This window comes from Dama dama, chromosome 7, assembly GCF_033118175.1.
Source record: "Dama dama isolate Ldn47 chromosome 7, ASM3311817v1, whole genome shotgun sequence".
NCBI classification, from domain to species: Eukaryota; Metazoa; Chordata; class Mammalia; order Artiodactyla; family Cervidae; genus Dama; species Dama dama.
Genome location: NC_083687.1, coordinates 16,102,658 through 16,120,149, shown reverse-complemented (window position 1 = coordinate 16,120,149; position 17,492 = coordinate 16,102,658). Strand labels below are relative to the sequence as shown.

The 17,492-nt window shown below is 46.9% G+C and overlaps 1 protein-coding gene across 3 annotated transcripts in view; it reads right to left on the bottom strand.

The window, feature by feature from the left end:
* The window catches only part of DAAM2 (dishevelled associated activator of morphogenesis 2), a 126,696-nt gene that overhangs the window by 106,024 nt on the left and 3,180 nt on the right, over positions 1-17,492 (bottom strand). The window lies entirely within an intron of this gene.

The window sequence follows — 17,492 nt, the reverse complement described above, 5'->3', positions numbered from 1 at the left end:
AGTCGGACATGACTTAGCAACTAAACCACCACCACCATCACCACATAGCTGAACAAAAATTCTAACTGATACACGTCTAAAAACACTAGTTCTATGGGGTGTCCTATGGAAAAAGTCCTCTTCAGATAAAGAAATTGGGAGAACACTATTTAAACAATGTGAAACCAGATTTGACTACAGTGCCTCTCTGAGAATTGTGGCTCTGTGAGCAAAAGAAGGGCAAAGATGGAATGGCTGCTTCAGTTTCTTTGACCACAGAACTTTCTTCCCAGGGCCACTGTGGGAACCCAGTGGTTTATCAAATGAGGTTTGGGAAACACAAGTCAAGATGGCCCTTCAGACTTTTCCTTCCAAACACTTCACAATTCCCCACCTAGAGGGGACCAAGCTGATGGCCAGGTCCACAAGCACCCATGTCACCTGTGATGGGATGTGAGTGGGAGTCAAAGAATTGAGGGCTGCAAGGTGCTCTGGAAAAGGGCATTGACCTAGGTCAGTTAAAAGATTCAAAGAGGTGCCAAGTCCTCTGGAATCTTGGAGTCCTTACTCCTTTTCCCAAGTGGTGATTGGTATTCACCTCCAGGAATAATGATGGTGCTGATAATCACCAACCTTTATGGAGCATTTATTGTGTACTAGGCCCTGTGCCTCATATGATGTTCCCATGTAACCCCTGCAACTGCCTAATGAGAAATAGACCTTTAGTTTGCCCATTTTACAGATGAGGAAACTGAGGCCTGCTGAGAGATGTCAAATGTTTAATTAAGGTTACAGGGCAAGGGGGATTCCCTGGAAGCTCAGCAGGAAAAATTTCACCTGTCAAATGCAGGAGACTTGGGTTCAATCCCTAGGTTCAATCCCTGGAGAAGGAAATGGCAACCCACTCCAGTATCCTTGTCAGGGAAATCCAACGGACAGAGAAGCCTTGTGGGCTACAATCCATGGGGTAGCAAGAGTTGAACACAACTTAGCAACTAAACCAGCCCCCCCCCCCACAGGGCTATTATTCTCTGCTCCCATTGGCTCTATCTCCGACCCTCTTTTACCAAGCACACATTTTGCTTGCATATTGTGAACTTTCTCATGATGTATTCCTTCACAGGGGTTCCTTATCTTTGGTGGGTACATCCCAATTCTCATACTACATTTGGAATTCTCGAGGGCAGGTCCTGTATCCCCCCGAGTTCAGCTATCTTATTTTCTCCTTCCTGGGTATCCTGCCACAATGTTTAGAGACCTTGTCTACGTAATCAGGGTCATTTGATCAAAGCTGCCCTTCTGACATGTATCACAGCCTTCACAGGTAAAACGTGCTCAAGTGAGCCTCCAGGTGAAGGTAATGAATAACGTGAATGAAGGTGGAGCCAGGAGGAAAACTCCAGGAAGATCATCTTCAGTTCAGAGCATCATCAGCCTCACGTGCATGCGTATAGTCTGGGCACTCATGACCAGCCTGGTGTGTGTTACTTAGGTTAGGCTCAGAAAAGGTCTCAAGGCTAAAATTTGCCACCTGAGATGACCAAGTTCAATCATTTTTAAGGTATAACAACCACCTGGAGCATGAAAAACAGCCAATCCTCGGGTCTCATTCAAATCATCTTTTTCAAAGCACAGAACAAAGAACATGACCCATATCCTTGAATATCAGTCCCTTTCCCTCCCAGATCTCCTTCCTGGCTCACCCACCTAGGCAGGAGTCAACCAGTCCCAGAACCATAGCCCAAGCCGCCCAAAATGCTATTACTGGTTGAACACCAGTTACTCCTGGTCTTCCTAGTTACATGGTAACAGCACAGAGAAATATACATTCCTCCTCTGCCTACTCCCTGCCCTTCTCTGCCATGCTCCTGCCCGGGGTGGCTGGGGGCTGACTGTTCCAGAATGCATCACTCAGCTTCCTGGGCTTCTGGTACCCAGTGGGATTCAACCAGTGGGAAGCAACTGCAGGTGGCTGGAGGGCAGAGGGAAAGAGATCTCAGGTCTCTGCTAAGCCACGGCTCTGGCAGGGGCTGTGTTCCTCTAGGGCCACATCTCCAGCCATGCAGCCCCTCCTCCTTGGCTTCAGCTGGCACAGGGCTCAGTGATAACACCAGAACTTCCTCTGGCCTCTGCAGGCGTAGGAGTGTTAAGAGCTTCTTGCTGTTGATGGCCCCTGGGTGCCTCATCATCTCCTTAGCCCTTTATCTCTCTGCAAATATCCCTCTCATTACATTCTTATCAGTTTAACCCTTTGGGGCATGCCAACTGCTTTCTGCCTGGAGCCTGAGTGATGTGGACTATAGTGTCCATTCTCAGAGCAACCTAGGACTTGCTCCCCAAAGTCCTAGCTTTGAGCGACTTTCTCCCATTTAAAGAAGATGAATTATATGATGTATAAATAAGCCGAAGGCAGAGAGGAAAGTCACAATCCCTAGCTGCAAACACCATGGGAACTACAGAAAGGGGCTCACTGTTGCAGAACCACCGAGCAGTGAGGTTCACGGGCTCGGTCAAGGACAGCGCCTGCACAATACAAGACAGGGCACTCAAGGGCAACGCAGTATGTGTCACCAGGATTGAACTTGGACCAGATTCCAAGGGAGACGGGGCTGCAATAAAAAGAGAGGCACATAAAAGAGACGGATCAACTGCATGTCAATGAGCACCCAGAGGAGAAGTCAGCATGGCTTCACTGGCAAGCAAAAGAAAGTGAAGCAATTCCCAGTGGTGGGTACTTTCCCATTTCACAATGTTTGCAACAGGAACAGAGCTGGGGCTGTACTAATGGAACTTAGAAGGGTTGGAGAGCCTCACTGAACCAGGCAGTTATGGTGGAGGGGGGACTCCCCCCCCCAACCTTGGGCAATCAGAAACACTTATGAATGTCAGTGCCATGTCCTTGTCAAAGGGATGTCAGGATGGCCGTCACTTGCCAGCACTAGCAAGGCATCCCAGTAACAAGGAAGAGATGGCATGTGAGGAGGCTCCAACGATTTGCTAGCTGGAGAATAAGCCAGAGAGATGCCATTTGGTTTCTATTACTATGGCCCTGTTCTGCATCTCCACCAACAAATCAAAATAAGATCTCCAAAACCCCACAAGTCAGGGAAAAAAAGATGTTTAGTTCAAAAAATAGTGACTACCACATGCACACAGGGTCCAGTGTAGATGTGTGGGGAATGTTCCATTTGAAGATGGTCATACTCAGTCATGTCCAACTCTTTGCAACCCCACGGACTGTAGCCCACCAGGCTCCTCTGTCCATCCGACTTTCCAGGTGAGAATACTGCAGCAGGTTGCCACTTCCTACTCCAGTGTATCTTCAAACCCAGGGATTGAACCTGTGTCTCTTGTGTGTCTCCTGCACTGCAGGCAGACCCTTTACCATTGAGCCACCAGGGAAACCTTTGAAGATGGTCACATCTAGTTAAAATTTCCCATATGGACCTAGAGCAAATGGGGAGAACTTCCCAGTCACTCACTGGACAGCATCTCTGTGCAAACAGGCAGAGGAGACAGAACAGGAGTTTGTGCCCATTTTATAAAGTTACCTTGTTTTAGATTAGAAAATATTTTACATATCTACAAAATATATATAATAATGTAGATAATAATAAAATAAACATCTGTGTAGCCATCACAAGCCATAGATATCAAGGACACAAATAGGGTCACATAGGCCCAAAGGCCCTATGTGACCCTCCCAGCTCTTCCTTCCTGTCTTCCCTGCAGGGAGCTACTTCTTTGAATTCGGTGTTTATTCCAACATAATGTGTTTCTTATACTTTAATTACACAGGTAAATATATGTAAATAAAAGTATTAGTGTGTATGATTTAAACTTCATAGCAATGGCATCCTTCTGTGACTTGCCTTTTTCACTTCATTTTGTTTCTGAGATTATGGAGATTATGTCTCCATAGCACAGTCTATGCATTTTTTTTCACCACATTTCATCACACATAAATATCAAATTATGTAACCAGTTTTCTGGTTGATGATAGATATTTGGGTAGTTCTCTAGCTCTTAAAAAACATGCTATCATGAATATTCTTGGATATTTCTTTTTTCACATGTATTAGACTTACCTAAGAATGAAATTCCTGGGTTGTAGGGTAAGTATATCGTTGGTTTTGCTGAATAGCACCAAATAGCTCCCCCAACTGTCTATAACAATTTAATGCCTACCATGAGTGAATGGGAGGTTTCTTTAAAGGAATTCAGTCCTGAATATTCATTGGAAGGACTGATGCTGAAGCTGAAACTCCATTACTTTGGCCACCTGATGCGAAGAGCTGACTCATTGGAAAAGACTCTGATACTGGGAAAGAAGAGGACGACAGAGGATGAGCATCACCGACTCAATGAACATGAGTCTGAGTAAACTTCGAGAGTTGGTGATGGACAGGGAAGCCTGGCATGCTGCAGTCCACGGGGTTGAAAAGAGTTGGATGCGACTGAGAGACTGAACTGAACTACATACAATGGGAGGAGTATAATTTGGGGGCCAATCTGATGAGTGTGAAATGGTTGTCTCCCAAAGACTTCAGTTGAGGGTAATTCCCTGATCCCAAGTCAAGTTGAACATTTTTTCATATGTTTATTATTCTACAGCATCGCTGCAGTGTTAGCACTGCATATGCATGCTCTGGAAAACCCCAAGAATTTTTAATTTATGAAAGTTTGAATAAGTCGGATAGTATTTCATCACTTCTTCACTAGGAAACTTGGGAGAGGGAGAAAGATCTATGGCTGGAGCCAGCAGGAAGACTTCCTTTTGTTAAACTGGCAATTTTAAAATGAGATAGACAATTTTAAAATAAGTCACAGTGTTAGAGATGAAGCCCATGAAGCAGAAATTCCAACAGTCCCTGGGCACTGTGACAAACACATTTGTGTAGACCTTGTCAACAACAATATGGGGCATTTCCCTGGTAGCTCAGATGGTAAAGCGTCTGCCTACAATGCAGGAGACCTGGCTTCGATCTCTGGGTCGGGAACATCCCCTGGAGAAGGAAATGGCAACCCACTCCAGTATTCTTGCCTGGAAAATCCCATGGACTGAGGATCCTGGAAGGCTACAGTCCATGCGGTTGCAAAGAGTCGGAGACAACTGAGCGACTTCACTTTCACTTTGTCAACACTGTCTAGGAAAAGTTCAGAGTGTTTTCTCATCGTGCCCTTTACCTGTGGGACATCACAGACATACCGAAGGAACCACAGGTACTATCTGTCCATCCTGCTGCTGCTGCAGGAAGCACCATACATTTACCATCCCATCATCACAACAGAAACTTGGAAGGTGAAACCTAACACTCTTAAGTGGAACCTAAATTTCTCAGCTTTGAGCATCTCCCACTCACGGCACTGATGACATGGGATAGTATTCTTCACTTCTAGATCCTTTCTTGACAACACTGTTAGTACCTGCAGGACTCATCTGAATATCCCCCCATCCCTGACACAAGGATGGAGGAACTAATTTGGAAGGAACGAGCAGGGGCTACATTCTAGTTGCAGTGCACTGGCTTCTCGCGGTGGCTTCTCTTGCTGTGGAGCACAGGCTCTAGGCATGCGGGCTTTAGCAGTTGTGACACAGGCTTAGTTGCCACACAGAATGCAGAATCACCCCGGGCCAGGGATCAGACCCGTGTCCCCTGCATTGGCAGGCAGATACTTAACCAGTGGACCACCAGGGAAGTCTAAACTTATGTCTCTTAAGGAAAGATTTTTTTCTACACTAAATCTTCTTTTCCAAGCTTAAAGAACAGAGAAATCATGGGCATGAACTTTCTGCTCTGAGGGTAAAAGAATCAACCTTGAGGATGCTTCTTTTCCATGAAGTCTTCCCAGATATCCCCATCACAAAACGACCTTCCCTTCTCTAACTATGTATTGCATCAGCACGTCATATTCCAATGGACCACATATTATTCGGCCAATAATAACAACACAGGTTTACAGTGTATATACTGCGTTCTAGGCACTGCTCTAAGTACTTTTCAAGTCTTATTTTTGTCCTCATTCAGCGGTAAAGTGAAAGTCGCTCAGTTGTGTCTGACCCTTTGAGACCTCATGGACTACACAGTTCTCCAGGCCAGGATATTGGAGTGGGTAGCCTTTCCTTTCTCCAGGGGACCTTCCCAACCTAGGGATCGAACCCAGGTCTCCTGCATTGCAGGTGGATTCTTTACCAGCTGAACCACAAGGGAACCCCATTTAGTGGTAGGTACTATTATAATACTATCACCCTTTTACAGATGAGGAAACTGCATCTCAGGGGAGGTAAATACTTGCCCGAGGCTGCAATTCTAATAAACAGTGGAATCTTAAATTTGGGTCCCAGCAGTTTTGACCCCAGAATCTACATGAGAAACCATGCCAAAGATACTGCGGGATACACATTAAGCCCTTAAATGCTTCTTTCTGTTGTTCTGGGGAAAATGCAGCTGTGGGCTTAATGAGAAATTAATCATCCTTTGCATCCTTATCTTTCGACACCCACATCAAACCCCTAAGACCTTGAAGAATTTGCTGAGTGCTTCCTGGTTTATTAATATGAGTTCCCAGACACATGGGGTTGCCACGTACACGCTGATGCCTCACTTTGAGAGACCAGAGGCCCTGGGGGGCAGAAATAGATTTAGCTGATGGGGGATTCATTCAGCTGATGGAGGACCTGCCTCAGCACACAGTACCTCCCAGACTGGTGCTCCTCAGAGAGCGGCCGAACCACTACAGCCACTAACAACGAGGAATTACACAATGATTCACAGCATACTCAGAGCGTTTCCTATACCCTGCTCCACAGACACATTTCACTCCTTTACCCCTGGCATTACTGTGTTTCTACTCCACACATGGCCGAAACAGAGGCTCAGCAACGTTAAACTGCTGTATCACTTATCTAAGCCATTGCAGCTCATTAGTGGATGGCTGAAACTCAAACCTAGATCCTGACATCAAATTCCATGATGTGTTTGCTATTCATTAAGTTGATCCCTTTGATTCTTCATTCTTTGTGTGCATGCACCGCCCCACCACACACACACACACACACACACACACACACACCCCTGACATCTTTCTGCATCAGTGGAATCGGAGTCAGATAAAAAAAAGAAGAGGTTAGGATAAAAAGGAACAAATCTGAGTCAGCTGAACTGAGCTGGATGAACCTAAAGCCTGTTATACGGAGTGAAATCAGTTAGAAAAACAAATATGGTACATTAACACCTATATGTGGAATCTAAAAAAATGATATTGATGAACCTATTCACAGGACACAAACAGAGATGCAAAAGGAGAGAATGGACTTGTGGACACAGAAAGGGAAGGAGAAGGTTGGATGAATTGAAAGAGTAGCATCAACATATACGTTGTTGTTGTTCAGTTGTGTCTGACTCTTTGCAACCCCATGGACTGCTGCACGCCAGGCTTCCCTGTCCTTCACCATCTCCCAGAGTTTGCTCAAACTCATGTCCATTGAGTCAGTGATGCCATCCAACCATCTCATCCTCTGTTGTCCCCTTCTCCTCCTGCCTTCAATCTTTCCCAGCGTCAGGGTCTTTTCCAATAGACAGCTTGTGGGAAGCTGCTATATAACACAGGGAGTTCAATCCAGTGCTCCGTGATGGGGTGGGGATTGGGAGGGAGGTTCAGGAGGGAGAGGATGTATGTATACTGATGGCTGATTCACGTGGTTGTCAGCAGAATCCAACACTGCATTGTCAAGCCATTATCCTCCAACTAAAAATAAATTTTAAAAAAGAGGCTAGGATCTAAACTAAGCTCTTTCTTAATGAACTAAGAATGAACGAAGAAGCACATGGATAAACATCATATACAGTCAAGCATTCCTGGAGTGCTCACTCTACGTCTGTCACCCAGCTAAGTGCTGTAGAAAGCACAGTGACTAAGGCACAGTCCGAGGCTTCTAGAAGCTTCTCATCTGTTGGCGTATGCATCTCAGTGTGACAGGATCTGTTTTAAAGGAAGCTTACCTTGTCAGAGCCCCATTTGGGCAGGGAATGTTGTATAGAAGGGAAGAAGAAAACCAGACTTGCTTTTAGTATAAACAGAGGCGGCCAGAAGACATTACATCAGGGCAGAGTGCAGACAGACAGTGTTCTGAAAGAGTTAAAAAGAACCTCTGCGGCCCCACTTAGCAGGAGAGCCATTCCCCCCGCCCGCCCCCACTTAGACTTCTGGGGGGTGGGGGAGCGCAACACTGGGAGGGTCCCAATTTACGCCTGCCTCCCCAGCGTCCTATCCGGATAGCACGCTTTCACTCTTGAACGAGTCCTGGTTTAGACAGTAAATTACATGGTCGCCCTTGCCTTCCAGGAAAGTTATGACTTTCTCCAACCATCCCTGGGCAGGAAAACAATTTGACCTCCCAAGGTCACCAAGTTGCTTATTTCTGCTCCCTCTCACAGACCATCTTCTCATGACCACCACTCACAGCTGGCACAGGTTTCTAGACTGGTCTGTGTTTCTCTCTGCTGTTAGCACCAAAAGCAAAACAATGCACCGTCGGATCCTAAAAGGCACATGTTTCAGATGCAGGCACACTTGTTTTCCGTCCTCACAGTTTTTTCCTGAAGGACCTCAGGGATTTCATTCAACTGCTTTGAGCCTCAGTTGCCTCATCTGTAAGAGGGGTTGATAACAGCGTCTCAGCTCGTGGAATGGTTGAGAGGATTTGGTGAAGGAACATAAGTGATACACCTGGTTAAAAAGGACATGCCTCCCTCCCCAAGGTTTCTACAACCAAGAGCTTGGAGAAGATGCACATTTCAGGAGCCCCAGGATACGACCAGGCCTCATGCCCCCACACTACCAAGTTGGAACAGCTTATTCATCTTCACAGGAAATGGAAAACACAGTACAACCGCTCCATAAAGCTGCGGGGCAATATTTCCTAAAGTTGAATATATGTAGTCCCTAGTACCCAGCTGTCCCAGTCCCGGGAACACAGCAACAGAGAAACATTCCTATGTTCATCCGAGAACAAGTGCACGAGTGTTCACAGCAAGGCTATTCACAACAGCCTCAAACCTGGAAACCGCCCAAATGCTCACCAACCGAAGAGTGGATCATAGTGGATAGCCCCATAGCGGAATACTACACAACAACAAGAATGAGTCATCCACACATCGTGCTGAACAAACATAGACACCTACAAACAAGTACACAACATATGATTCCATTTACATGAAGTTCAAGAACAGGCACAACTAATCTTTGACATTAGAAGTTAGGATTATGAAAGGGGAGTAACCAGAAAGGGACCTGGGGGACTTATCGGGGCAGGAGAGATAGGAGTTTTGGAGTGTTGTGTTTCTTGATCTAGATGCTGGTTACACAGGTGTAAAAACCCACTGAGATATACACTTACAAACTGCACTTTTCTGAACCATGTCGACCTTTAATACAGCTGAAATAAAAATATTAAATGGAAAACATTTTTTCAGTAGAGAGCTGAGCAGACTAACCAGGCAGTGGACACGCGGCAGAAGGCAGTGGCGTGTTTCACTTGATACATGCTTGGTGGGACCCAGATCTGTGCCAAGCACCGTGGGGGATGAAGGACGAACAGGGCTAATGAGACTGGATTCGTGCTCACCACCATCACCTCCACCACTAATACTTCCTAGTGCTATGTGACAGCCATGGTTTCAAGTTCTGTTTTTTTTTTTCTTTTTACCAAATCACGCATTAACTTTACCTTCATAACAGCCCATTTTACAGATAAGGAAATTTAGGCACAAAGAGATGAAGTAACTGATGCAAGGCCACACGGCTAGTATGAAGTAGACCCAGAACCTGAAGCCGGTGCCCGTGCTCTGACCCACAGCTTTATATTCAGAAGTCTGGTCTGTTTATCAGCTGTCAGTCCCAGCTCCCATGTAGGAACCACAGTCATCAATAACATCACCTCTGTTCAGGGAAGTGGTAATGGTTAAGTTATCAACCGAGTGTCTCAGAAAGGCAGAGGCAATTCCTAACTCTCTTTCTCTGGGCAGCTGCCAGCTCAGTGTCACATGATCGGGAACAGACTGATAAATATATTGATGGAGACTTTTTTAAAAAGAGAAAAGTTAAAATGGCTGGGCCTTTCTATTGCCCAAAGTCCACAGAAACTCTGAATTTGCTTCAAACGAATTTCAGAGCTGCCTCTGGCACTGTGGAAATGCTGATGGGTCTCCTCACTGACCTGGAATCACTCCCTCCCCTCATTACCTTATCAGGGGAACCTGAGGCTGGGGGCCATGGTGTCCAAGAGGAAGTGATGGAGGGAGTGTTGACACTGACCCCCAGGAACTCGGTCAGACATGAACTGTCAGTCTGGCACATCGGGAATCCACGATGCAGGCAAGCTTTGCTTTGGCACTGGGGCAGGCGATCAGTGTACACAACGCAGAAGGTGGAATGTTCAATGCACAGCCCCAAAGACCTCCCTTGCTTGGGACAAAGCAGCAAAAAAACAAACACCCCCATAAGAACAAATCAGATCTGGCAGAGACCCAGGCAGGCATGAAAACCTAGACAGGCAGGAAGCTGGCTCCCAGTGAGCCAACAGAGCCCCTTGAGACCACCCCCTTTATACAGCAGATGCACTGGTAAGATGGAGAAGAATTCCCAAAGGTCAGCTTGTCCAGATCCTATCTCCAGGCAGGACAGCAACAAAGCTATCCGGTCATGCTTCCGACCTGATATACCCACACCTCTTAGCCTAGACTTGAGGATCTGAGGGAGGCAGCAGGCGCCAATGCAAATCTGGCAATAAAATCAAAACATGTACTCAGCCTTCCCAATTATAACACAACTCTACTGAAGAGAAATCAGCTGGGTCCCACCTAGAAAACATACAAAATAGAGCACAAGGGAAAAAAGAAAAAAAAAAATGTACTTTTTCATATAGTGACATTTTTGTTGTTCAGTCACCCAGTCGTGTCCGACTCTCTGCGACCCCATGGACTGCAGCACGCCAGGCCTCCCTGTCCCTCACCATCTCCTGAAGTTTGCCCAAGTTCTGGTTCATTGCATCGGTGATACCATCCACCCATCTTCTCCTCTGACGCCCTCTTCTCTGACACCCTCATAAATTCCCAGTTCCCACTCTCAGGAATCCCCTGGTGGTCCAGGGGTTAGGATTCTGCAGGGGGAACGGGTTCGATCCCTGGTTGGGGAACTAAGATCCTGCATGCCGTGGAACAATTATCTGGATAATAATGGGCTGCTCCAAAGCGATTTCATGTAAAGTAAGTAAAACTTCTGGGGGCAGGCAGCGGGTTATTAGGAAGGGTTCTTAAATTAACCAGTCATGGGAGCGAGGTTCAGGTAGGAGGGGAAGTACAGTGGTCACGCAGTATCAGTGAAGGCCTCAGCCAACCCCATGGGGAGCTCTGAAGCCAGGATGCCCTTTAGAATTTCCCCCACACTGGGGCGGAGGGGACCCAGTAGGAGAGACTGAAGCTGAGGCAATTCTAAAGAGGGCTGACCAGGGCCAGCACTGTCTGCTGCTGGGAACCAGTCCTGCTGGGGGCTGGTGATCTGAAGGCAGGGTCCACACACATGACCATTAGCCTGCACTGCCTGACTTGCTCTATCACCGTTGTTCTCCAATCCAATGTATCAGTCTTTGACGTTTCCTCCGGCTCTTCCTGCATATTCAGTGATTGAGGAGACCCAAGGAGGGAAGACTAAATCTGATGAGAAGGAGGGATCAGCCACAGGGACTGATGCTCAAGAGCTTTCCTAGAAGACAAACAAAGACCACAGACAGCATGGAGGCGCACCCAGGATGGTCACCGGCTAGGGTACAACAGTCACTCATCTTTCCTGGGTGATGGATGCTTGGTATGTTAGACTCAGGTACCCAAGCTGGTGGTCACCCAGGATGAAATCACATGTAACAGCTGACTGATGAAAAAAATAATAATAATGAGCTTTGCTGCAAGAATGGCATGACCTCAGATATATAGAGCTGTGTGTGTCTGTATAGTCAGTCGCTCAGTCATGTCTGCCTCTTTTGCAACCCCTCCAGGCTCCTCTGTCCATGGGATTTCCCAGACAAGAATACTGCAGCAGAGATGGGATCAGTGTGCCCTGCATTGCAGAGGGATTCTTTTCCACTGAGCCACCTAGGAAGCGCCTGTGTGTGTCTAGGCATATAAAGAAATCAGAAAAAATAAAGGTTCCATTCACCATAGGGATGACCCTGATAAATGGTCCAAAGAGAAGAAATGTATGCTGCAGGGTAATACACAGAGATTCGATTTCAGTGCAAAACAGTCAAACAACAAGAAAGTGAAAGTGAAGTCGCTCAGTCGTGTCCGACTCCTTGCGACCCCATGGACTGTAGCCTACCAGGCTCCTCCGTCCATGGAATTTTCCAGGCAAGAGTACTGGAGTGGGTTGCCATTTCCATCTCCAGGGGGTCTTCACAACCCAGGGATTGAACCCGGATCTCCTGCATTGCAGGCAGATGCTTTACCGTCTGGGCCAAGACCCCACCATAACAGTATACACACCTATAGTAGTTGTATGGACAAAGGAAAAGATAAGGATTAATTCTAGGCTGTAAACATTAATTCCCAGGGTGTGGAGGAGGGATGGAGATGCTGTTCGCTTTCCACTTGTCCTTTTGTATCTCTGCATGATATTGATTCACATGGTTAAACAAGGGAGAATTACCATCATAATTTTGAAAAATCAAATAAGAAATACGTTTTAAAAAAATTATCAACATGGTGCTATGTGCATAGTGGGACCTACTAACAATACGATTTCATTCCCTGTCTTCCTTGCCCTCTTAGAAATCAGCTCCTAATTGTCCATTTGGGGTTGCTCAAAGAGGAATATTTAATTTAAGGCCAACATTCTTCTATGCCTTCTCCATCATTAGGAAATAACAACTTTAATATTATTCCATATATGACACACATTTGCCATGAGTATACATCTGCCACTAAAATCCCTAAAAATTACGCAACACATTCTGCGTTCAGATGGCAACATTGTGAATTATCTGCTGTTTTGCTATTATGCATGACCATGCCTCTCTTTGTTACCGTGATAATGAAAGCTGACCGTCCCAAGCCAATTCCCAATGATCTTGGCACGTACACATGAAAAGCCCAGAGAAGCCAAAACCCAACTTCTCACCGCATCTGCTGACAAGAAGTCAGAGGGTTGGTTGGTTTCAAGTTTCTTCCTCCTTTCCCTGTCCCCGGCTACCCCTTAGGAGAGGTGCTCCAGAGGGCAGGAGCCACCATGGAACAGAGGCTAAGGACACAAAGCTTCCACGTCGTCTATAAACTGGACCACTCTTCGCCATCTGCTTGGCTCTGGGGATTTGCTCTTGCCATCCTATCAGCACCCAGGCACGTACCATAGGCATTCCTCAAGAGTTAACTCAGCTGTCAGAGTCGAACCAAGGGTTTAATTGACACTGGCTACCAGGTGTGGCTTCTACAATGTAATTCGGCTTTTATGAGCTCCAAATACAAAGAAGGCAAGACAGAGACTCAGTCCTTCCGGGATTCTGATGCCACGTGTGAGATGTCATGTCAGAGCTGCCTGCTAAGTTTGCAGAGTGAGGAGGGAGTGACTGGGCGGGAAGGGGAAGCCTGGAAAAGGGGGAGAGAAGGGGGCACCAGAGCAGGTCTGGTAGGACAAGTAGTCCCAGGAAGACGGGCCATCCAGGCAGAACAAACTACAAGCACGGGAATAGAGGTGGGACATGCCTGTAACTAAGCTCAGTGCAATAAAGCCCAAGTTAACCCTTTTAGGGCAGGGTTGGGAGAGAAGGGGCTTCCCAGGTGGTGCAGCTGGTAAAGAATCTGCCTGCTAATGCAGAAGATGAGGCTTCAACCTCTGGGTTGGGAAGATCCCCCGGAGTAGGAAATGGCAACCTGCTCCAGTATTCCTGCGTAGAAAATTCCATGGACAGAGAAGCCTGGCAATTCTACGATCCAAATGGCCACAAAGAGGAAGACACGAGTGAGCCACTGAATACAGCACAACTCTAACCCTTGAGGATGATGGGACTGACGGCTGACAGCCACGTAGCCATCAGCCAAACCGCACCTAACTCGCACACCAGGAGCCTGTCTTGTGTTATCTTAAACAGATTCCCTTTGCCTCAAAAACCTCACATCATTCCTTCTTCCTCACACCAGCTTACCAACTGATTACTTTTTCCCACCACATCCCTTATTCTGTTAGTGATACTGGATTTAGATTTTGACTTTTGTTTTCCCTCTAGCTGGCTAGTTGCCAGGAATTACAACCACTTACCACCACCATAGGGATAGTTAACAATGATTGAGTGCTTACTCTAAGCCAGGGGCTGGCAATCTTGGCAACCATCCTTTGAGAATGGTAGCATTTATTATTATCCCCATTTTTCAGATGAGGAAACTGAGGCTCAGGTGAAATAACATGCAAGGTCTTACAACAGGTTAAGTGGCGGAGCCAGGATTCAAACATAGATCTGATTCTAGAAGCCATATTCTTGACCACCAAGCTACAACAACCTTCCCTAAACTGTACTTGGTCTGTTCACGCTAAGAACCAGGGCAGGAGCCATCAAACTTTGTCTGTTAGAGGGCCGGACAGTAAATATTTTCAGCTCTGCAACCCATACGGCCTCGATGACAACACTCCAACTCCACCCTTTTCTCAAGAAAGGAGCCCCAGATAACACATACACAAACAGCATGGCTGTGTTCCAGTAACACACAAGGCTTGTTTTACTTACACAATAAGATGACAGGCTGGACTTGGCTGCTGAGATTGTCAGCTCCTAATCTACAGCAGTTTGTTCATTCCTTCAGCCAACATGGATCGAATGTCTACCTTGTATCTGGCATGTTCTAGGTTCCAGGCAGAGGGAGAACCACACAAGTTTCCACCACCACGGAGCTGAAGCCCTAGTAAAGATCTGACTCTGTGTTTCACCTCTGCCTGATAAGACTAATTCCTCACCTTGGTCCACTTCTCGCTTCCCTTAGACCCATGGCTCTCAACTCATACCCCACATCACCTGGGGACCTTGCAGAACAACCAGTGCCTGGGCCCCACACCCCAGAGATTCTCATTCAATCAGCTTGGGGTGGGCCCAGGTACTGATAATTTTACAAGCTTCCAAGGTGATGGGTTGAGACCTACTGCTTGGATAGCTGTTTGCCTCCTGTTTTTTCCACTTATTTATGATCTGAAATCGGGGAAGTCTTTTAAGCCTCCCGCTTTGAGTTGTAAAATGTGGATTATACCTGTCTCATAGGATTGTCATGAGGATAAAATGAGGCTACATGCTTTTCAACCGTGAGGTACGACTGTCATTGTGCCATTATCATTCAACTTTAATGCTGGGTCCTACATCAGTGGTTTCCCTCTCCAGTTTTGACCTCAATTCTTTGAACCAAGACAGTGTTTGGGACTTCTAAACCAAGCTCGAGTGGTAGCTCACTAATAGCCCGGGTTCATGGGTGAGCAAGTGGGTGGCCTTTTCCTTTATGCTAGTAGAGCCTCGCATGGAGCTGCCACTTGTCTGGCATGGGGAGCGCTGGTCCGTGCCCCACTTTTGTAGTGAAGGTCTCCATCTCCAGGCAGAGACAGCTGACCTTTGAGCACTGCTGTGAAGCCTTGAATAAGTGGCTTATTTACTGTGACTCATGGACAAATGTCCAAATCCAGGTACTTTCAAGAGCTTAAGACCTAGAAAGTGAAGGGCATTACCATTTTGCTGAACTCTGATCAGTGTGCTAGGTCCTTCCCACATACTATTTCATTTCATCCTCAGAACAACCCCTAAGAACACATCTTGCTCTCATTTGACAGGAGAAGAAGACTCAGAGAGGCTGAACAGCTTGTGACCCCATGGTTCCAGGACTGGACTCACACCTGGGTCTTGTTGATTCTGCAGCGCTTTGCACAGACCCATGGGGCATCCTACAAATTCAGCTCCTCTGTAGCCAGGATTCAAAGAGCTACCCAACTGCCTCAGGTTTATTTTTCTCGGTTTTCTTTTTCCTTTCCTTTTCTTTTTCTGGAGCAGGTGCGGGGGGGGGGGGGGGTGGTGGGGAACCCAGAAAGAACCCCACAACACCTGCTAATGCCCATACTCCGATAGCCTCACTCAGCACTAGCAGGATGACCCACGGGTCCAGAGAAAAAGGCATTTCCTTCCTGCACAGCATTCGGATGGTGCAGTTTTATAACCTCATAATGAAACAAAAAAACAAACAAACCAAAAAAATGTGAGGAGAGAGTTTGGAGAAATAGATACTGCCAGGAGTGAGGAATTCACCGACCCCCAATCTGGGCCATCTCAAGAGAAGTTGGCCACTGGCTGAGCCTCTTAAAAGCTGAAAAGTCATCCCAGGCCACGGTTAAAGAGAGAGCTTGAACAAAACAGAAACAAATGTGATCTTCAAAGTCTTAAATGTCAACTTGAAGGATAACTGAGAAGCGCTGAGATGGGCCAAGAGAACCTGCAGCTGCTTTCCCCACATCAGATGGTCCTTCAGTCCTCTGGATCAGCCACCCCACACAGCTGGAGGGCATGTCCATCAGGGAGAGGGCAGCCCCCCCAGCCCATACCCGCCAAGCTGTTTACAAATGGCTAAAGCTTCCATTTTTACCACCCATCAGATTCTCCCCTCTCACCCTGAGGAGCAGTGACCGTCTCTGACCTGGGGCTTGTCCTTCAGGATGCCTTTGCTCCTTGATCTTCCCACCCCACTCCCACCTTCCCACCCCATCCATACAACTGGCTCTGCTGGCCTCCTCCCTCCCAAAAACTCAAACACAAGAGTGGTGTCCAGGCCAGATATCCAGGATGCCTGGTGCCCCCTCCCAGCCCTCAGGATAACGGAGCAGCCATGCTCCTGGATAATCCCCGCTGGCTACTGTTTCTACAGGGAGGAAGTAAGGGTGACCTGAGCCCTTGAATCTCCACCCAGGTGTCTTCAAGAACAGAAAACAACACAGCCAGATTTGGAGAGAGGTCCTTTCCAAACCACGTGGGTGGCTGATGGCTAAAAAAACTAGAAAATAAAATTATTAGATTCCCTTTATGAAAGGTCTATGACATTCCTCGCCCTGTTTTAGCCCCTTTGCATAAATACCATATTTGTAACAACCTTGAGCAGTAAGTATCATTCTCGTTTTACAGGTGAGGGAACTTAAGCTCAGAAAGAATAAGTAATGTAGCCCAAGTTACTGCTTCCCTGGTGACTCAGTGGTAAAGAATCCAAGCGCAAAGAAGGAAATGCAGGTTCGATCCCTGGGTCAGGAAGATTCCCCTGGAGAAGGAAATGGCTATCCACTCCAGTGTTGTTGCCTGAAGAATCCCATGGACAGAGGAGCCTGGCGGGCTACAGTTCACGGGATTGCAAAGAGTGACACGACTGAGCACGCATGCCCAGGTTACTAATTCTCTCCCAGGCAGACTGCTCTGATGTCGGTCCTCTTTCCATTGCGCCAGGCTGCATCTGAAG